General features: G+C 31.2%; 1 pseudogene; it reads left to right on the forward strand.

Annotated features, from left to right (window-relative positions):
• The first annotated feature begins 6,370 nt into the window (after window positions 1–6,370).
• On the forward strand, window positions 6,371–6,486 carry LOC111747099 (annotated as a pseudogene).
• The last annotated feature ends 854 nt before the right edge of the window (window positions 6,487–7,340 follow it).

Below are 7,340 nucleotides of genomic sequence, written 5' to 3' on the forward strand. Positions count from 1 at the left end.
GAAAGAAAGAAAGAAAGAAAGAAAGAAAGAAAGAAAGAAAGAAAGAAAGAAAGAAAGAAAGAAAGAAAGAAAGAAAGAAAGAGAAAAAGAGAAAAGAGAAAAAAGAAAGAAAAGCAGTTTTCTGAGGGTAGAGGGCACAATCCTGGCTAAGTCTGGGATGCAACTGGCCTCCTGACAAAGAGCAGAGCTTCTGGTTACAATTTGTTCTGGGGTCTGGAAAAAGCCTGTTTGAGTGAAACCCAAATGAATGGCAACTTTCCAAACTGCAAAGCAGTGGAAGAAAAGTCCTTGGTGCCTCAGAGCACTCACTTCCCTGCAATTCCTGCTTCTTTATTTCACAGGCTAGAAAGGCTGACATTGAGTCTGCTTTGAATGGTTAGGTGGCAACAAGGACAGATATGGTGCCATGTCCTGGTACTGTTGGGAAGTGAACCCATTGAGATACCATATTTTGGTCCCTACAAAAATAACCACAGAAACAGCCATAATCTACTGTGTTGTCAGCCAAAAGGAATCTTTACAGGGTATATTTCAAGTTTGTACTTCCTGTACCTTTCCCAGATTTCACTGTTAAGACCAAAGCTTTCTTCCAAGACTTGACTTCCTGAATTATTTTTGGAATGGAAAAAGTCATTTTTTCATATTTTAAGAGTGTTCTGAAATGGTTCAGCCTGTTTCACATTCTCACTGTTTCACATTCCTAGCCTGGCTCCCTGCCCTGTTATAGTGGGACTCTCCTATTCCAGTCCAACAGTGCCTTAAAGGCTGGACTTTAAAAAGTGACCCAGGAAGGCTGGCTCCAGTGGGGGATGGATGGAGGAGAAAGCTTGCAGTCAGAAGTGAATCAGATTGTCTTAAAGAACATCAGACTTAATTTGTTATTGTTTTCATGTTATTAACCTGTGTTACTAAACTCTTAATCATTGTTTCATTTATTCACTTAGTTTTTCACACAAGTACACATCCACTGCAGAAAAATGGAAAAAATACAAATAAGTAATAAAAAACATAGTATCCAGAAGTAGCTACTGTTATATTTGTTTTTATTATGGTAAAAAAATATATAACATAAATTTTACCATTTGAATATAGAACTTTTCAGATTTTTCCTCTAAAGTATATTTTTAATGGGTTCACAATATAATATTATTTATAACCTAATCTTTTCATATAATACTATGAATATCTTTCAGGTCAATAAATACAGAACTATACAATCATTTTGAATAGCTACACATTATTCACATTATTATTTATAAAGTAATTTTCCTTCCCATTGTATCTAGAGTCAAGCCAGAGTCTGGCTCAATATATATTGTTAATTGAATAAATTAATTTAGCTAAAGTATTCCAGATATTTGATTGGCCCATTTATAGTTTCTTTTTCTTTTCTTTTTCTACTTTTTTTTTTTTTAAGAGACTATTTTTTTAGAGCAATTGTAGGTTCACAGCAAGATTAAGAGGAAGGTACAGATTTCTCATATACCTCCTGTCCCCTCACATGCATAGCCTCCTTCCTCCATTATCAACATCTTCTACCAGAGTGCTACATTCACTTTTGGTTGTGTAGATTCTATGTATTTGGACAAATGTATAATGACAAGTATTCTTCATTATGGTATCATATAGAGTATTTTCACAGCCCTAAAAATTCTCTATGTTCCTCCTATTCATCCCTCCTCCTACCCCAACCCCTGGCAACCAGTGATCTTTTCACTATCTCCGTAGTTTTGCCTTTTCCAGAATGTCATATAATTGGAATCATATAGTATAAATATACTTTTAAAATTGGACTCATCCAACACTTAGGAATCGACTGCTAGCTGGTGATGTTACATGTGGAGAAAGTAAAGGCTGTGTAGTCATAGTAACAATTTTCATTCATACATACACATTTTTATTTATACATGTGAGCTCATTTAATCCTCACAACAATTCTATGAGAGGTGTGATTATCATCTCTATTTCACAGATGTGAAAATGGAGGTCTAGATAGGTATTCCAGTAGCAAGTGGCAGAACCTGGACTTGTCCATAAAGAACTATGTATATAAGTGAAGCTAGGCAATAGATGTGCATAGATAGAAAGGAATAGGTGGGCATTGATAGATAAGTAGACATCTCTGAATATATGTGGAGACTGATGTTTAGACTGGCAAATAGATAAGAATGTGCAATTATTTCCCTCACAAGCATGACCTCTTATCTGAAACTTAAGACTCAAGATGTGGCTGTGTTTAAATATGAACTCAGAACACTAAGTTGTCTCAGCAAACTTATTTCACTATTCAGCAGTAAATCAAAACCCCTTTGCTTCTTCTTACCACTCACCTAGTTACCTGTATTCTAGAAAAACCAGTTCTAACTCTAAAAATTAGTTCTACCACTTGGTATCAGTAGCAGATAATGATATGTAAATAACTTTGTATTTTGTATAACTGTTTCCATGTGTCGTCTTCAAAATAAAACTTCTCTTTCTAAAATCAATAAAGATCTCCTAGTTGTTAACCTAAAAATAAAAGGCCAAAGTGAGGGGCAGCAAACATTTATTTGAGATTGAAAAAGAATAGCTATTCAGGAAGTATCGATTCAGGCAGAAACCCAAATAGTTCCTGGGACAATGGAATGCATTTTTTTAAATTAAATTTATCGGGGTAATATTGGTTAATAAAATTATATAGGTTTCAAATGTACAATTTAAAAATACATCATTTGTATATTGCATTGCATGTTCACTACCCCAAATCAAATCTCCTTCCATCACCATGTATTCCATCACCCCTTTTACCCTTATCTACCTTCCCCCTCCCCACTTTCCCTCTGGTAACCATTAAACTGTTGTCAGTGTCTATGAGTTTTTGTTTGTCTTATTCGTTTATTCCTTCCAGTTTTACATCCCACATATAAATGCAATCAGATGGTTCTCAACTTTTTCTGTCTGACTTATTTCACTTAGCATGATAATCTCAAGATCTATCCATGTTGTCACAAATGGCAATATTTCATCTTTTATTATGGTTGAGTAATATTCCATTGTATCATCAACAAGACAAGTAATAACAAGTATTGGAGAGGGTGTGGGGAAAAAGGAACCTTCATATATTGTTGGTGAAAAAGTAAATTGGTACAGCCACTATGGAAAACGGTACAGAGAGTCCTCAGAAAATAAGAATAGAATTACCATATGACCCAGCAATCCCTCTTCTGGGTATCTACCCCAAAAATTTGAAAACACTTATCCATAAAAATATATGCACCATGATGTTCACTGCAGCATTATTCACAGTGGTGAAGACATGGAAACAATCATAGTGCCCTTCGATAGACGATTGGATAAAGAAGATGTGGAATGCATTTTTTTTTGACTAGTAAACAGAAGCTTCCAAAAGATAGTACTTTCTCCAAAAGAATCCTAAAATAAACTTTGGCCATCTGAGTAGACACTTTAAAATTTTGTATTATTTGTCCTGCCTGAAACCTGACAAGATATTTCAAAGAATTTAATAATTCTATGTTCAGAAATTTGGAAAAATTAAAAGTCTGAGAGTTATTTTTTTAAGCCTCCTCAGTAACCACCAGGGCCTCTTACAGATAACCAGGAATGTAAACACAGCCTACACTGCCTTAGTCTAAACAAACCAAAGGGAAAAAAATGGGAAAAGAAAGCTGTTTTAAAAGCATAAGTGGCTGAAAAGTTTCCCTTGCCTAAGCAGCCCCCATCTCCTTAAAAAATTGCTTATCAAGGACAAATAAAAATGTTAAAGCCTTAGCCATCTGAACAATAACTTATTCCAATTGTTATAAATTAATGTGTTTTTGCCTACTGCACTGGTCTCATGGATGAAATGTTTTAAAAATGGAACTCCGGTGTGTGTGTGTGTGTGTGTGTGTGTGTGTGTGTGTGTGTGTGTGTGTGTGTGTTTATCACCAGAGGAAATTACTAGAATTGGTTTATAAAAAGAGTTCTAATTGGCTTAATGTAATTAAACATTTATATAAATTAAGGAATATAACAGAAACTAACACAAATACTTTTCAGTATCATATGATCTGGGAAATTATTTAATAGTAAAGCTAATTTAAGTTTGTTGGTTTCATTAAAACAGACATGTCTTTGGAGTTATCAACTTTTAATATAATATTTTAATTTTATCTGGTTTTACAAAAAAATGTGTTATCTCTGTTATAGGATTTGTCAACAGGAAAATATGTTAGGATAATAATTGACTTTGCCCGATGTTTCATAAAATTTTCATGAGTAATCCAAATGCAATTATTGAAAATTAATAAATTAAATACATGTAAATAAAAGTTTTTCCAGAAATAATTGTTTTATGGTATGTGTACTTAAAAATAATTCTCCAAAATCTTTTAGTAACTTGAAACCTTATCGTTTTATTAAATTAAATTAAAAGATAAAAATAATCGAATATCTAGATCATTTCCAAATAAGTTAAAATACTGAAATATTGTTAAATAAATCTAACTTTACCTACTTTAGGCTTCTTAATATAGAAAAATTAAATATATTTGGATCTGTTATTAAAAATGTCTAATACTATATTAAGAAAGTATATGTTTCTAAAAATTATGAAATATATTTGTGAGTCAAAGAGCCTATATATCTAGAGGTAATGAAATGTGTTCATAAATTTACCAATCTAAAGAATACTAATTGCTTATTTTTAGTTGCCACTAAATTAAGATTTCTAAGGGTTAAAAAATCTAATTAATAGAGAAGAAATTAATACATGGTTTAAATAAAAGATGATATCAGGTATGGAGATATGTTTTCCTAAAGGAAATAAAAATAATTTTGTGTTGGTAGTTTTAGAAGGAGAAGAGAGAAAGAGGAAATATTACCTCTTATAATTAAGCTGGCTAAAGTTAAATTGTTATTATAAGAATGTTAAAAAATTAATTAAGCTTTAATATCAATGGCGTGGTTATGTAAAGCTAAAATTTAAGTTCTTTCATTTACTAAAAGGACAACATTTTCCTATTATTGGTCTGTTCCTGATAAGATTGTATAAAAAGTTTTTTGCCTGAAAAAACAAAGTTCTATATTTCATGTTGTCTTAATCAGGTCCTTGAGTAAACTGAGTCCTCTCAATAATAAGAACTAAAATTTTGTTTATAATTATGTAGCCTTCTGTATTTGTCTTTAAATATCTTATTGTCATTTTGGTTAAATGGATAATTAAATATTATTTCCTAATGATCTGTGATCTTGTTAATCAAATATTTTTAAATTTTAACATATTTGACAAACCTCCAGAAATTAAATTTTAAATAAAGTCTTACTGACCTAAGAATAATTTTGGGGTGTTTTAAAGGGCCCCTGAAACATCTCAAAAGAGAAATCTTAACAAAATTAGATTTATTTGGTATGTTAAATTATATGAGAAGCATTGTCAAATAAATAATATTAAACTTTTGATTATATTTATATAGATATATTATTAATATAAATATTCTAGAAATTATATAAAGTTCCTAAAATTCTGGCCTGTCTTGGTCCAATGCTAAAAAACTTACTTTTTTTCTTTACATCCATAAATTTCATCATGTCTTTGAAATGTAAACATTCAGGAACTAACCAAAACATTGTCCATAGAGACCAGAAGAGGGGGAAGAAAAGGCCTTTTTAAAATACAGACTGCTGTATAAGTTCCCTTGCCAAAATTGTTTTATAAAAGGATTATGGTTTTTTTAAATAAAACAACTAGAAAAATAATAAGGATAAAATAAAATGACTATTATGAAAAATAAGATACAAGTTTTTAATAAAAAAGATACAAAGCATAGAGATATATTTTTATTAAAGGAAAAGAAAATATGTTTTTGGGATAAAAAAGATATAAAAGACATAAGTCTTTGTTTTTTTGGTAAATAAAAAAATAATTTTGTTTAAAAAATGTTTATTTCAAAATAAGGAAGAAAAAGATAGGACAAAAGCTGAAAAGTTACAGAAGGTTTATGGATGTTGTAAAATGTTTATAGAAGTTATAGAAGGTGAATGGAAAAGGGATCTTGAGAAAGAATTTTATATATGGTCCAGCTTACTGAGACTGAAATGGAAAACTAAGTCAATTGTATTATTTATATGAGTATATATGTAAACTCTCATTAGATATTTAACCACGGCCATTTTTAAGTAATTTACAATTCTTATTTTATTTTGATGTTTTGAGAAAAAATGTTTCTATAAATGTGTTTTATCTTCAAAGACATTCATAAAAAAAAAAAAAACCCTGAAAAGTACTCTACAGGTTTCTGAGATTTGGTTCCATAGTGTGGCAGTTAGCACGTCTGCTTTACACACAGAAGGTTCTGGGTTTGTGCCCCAGTGGAAAGATAGCCAGTCCATGGTCTATGGCCATACCACCCTGAACAAGCCTGATGTCTGATCTTGGAAGCTAAGCAGGGTTGGGCCTGGTTAGTACTTGGATGGGAGACCACCTAGGAAGACCAGGTGTTGTAGGTATTAATAATAATAATAAATAATTTAAAAAAAATAAAATACAGGTTTCTGATAACTTTAAAAATATAACATTGAACTGGGTAAAGATTTAAAGAACTATAAGAAAAAAACAGGATTTATAAAACTGCTAATGAAAAGATCAAGATAAACAAGAATTCATAACATGGGACTAAATGAACTGATAAAGATGATTATGATTTTTATGACCTTTATATGAAATATTACTGGGTTTCTATCTTTGTTTTCTATTCATAAGAATGTTTTTCTCCTAAGTTACCTCTGATCTACAGCAATTTGGTAAATTATACCTTTACGAACAAAATTAAAATATCTTTTCTTTCCTACCCAATCTCTCCAAATTTTCAGGTATTCTTTACTAATCCATGTATGGCCAAATTTAAAGATGTTAACTCTTGTATTTATGTTTCCCAATTTAAAGAAAGCTCTTGTTGGACTATTCAACAGAGGGTTTAAAATTTTAAACTACTAAGAAATAAAGCAGATAATATTTGTTCTAGACAACTAACCCAAGAATCTGGACCAGGCCTATATAACCTATATCTTCATTTCTCCTTCTTTCCTTACTTCAGTTCCTTTCTATCTCACAAATATTATGAGAGACCAAGACATGCAAGTAGTTATACATGGTCAAAGATGTTTAATGCCTGGTGATGTCGACCCCAGTAAAAGTATCAGATTTTAAAATAATACTTTTTCCTTGGGCAAGTGTTGCAAAGACCACCACAGCAATAGCCAACCAAAGAAAAATCTTTTCATTCCCTTGCATGAGTTACATTAGACAATAGAACTGTTCTCAACCATATCCTAGCTGAAAAAGGTGGTTTGCTCTATTGTTA

This window comes from Pteropus vampyrus, unplaced genomic scaffold, assembly GCF_000151845.1.
Source record: "Pteropus vampyrus isolate Shadow unplaced genomic scaffold, Pvam_2.0 Scaffold210, whole genome shotgun sequence".
Taxonomy (NCBI): Eukaryota; Metazoa; Chordata; class Mammalia; order Chiroptera; family Pteropodidae; genus Pteropus; species Pteropus vampyrus.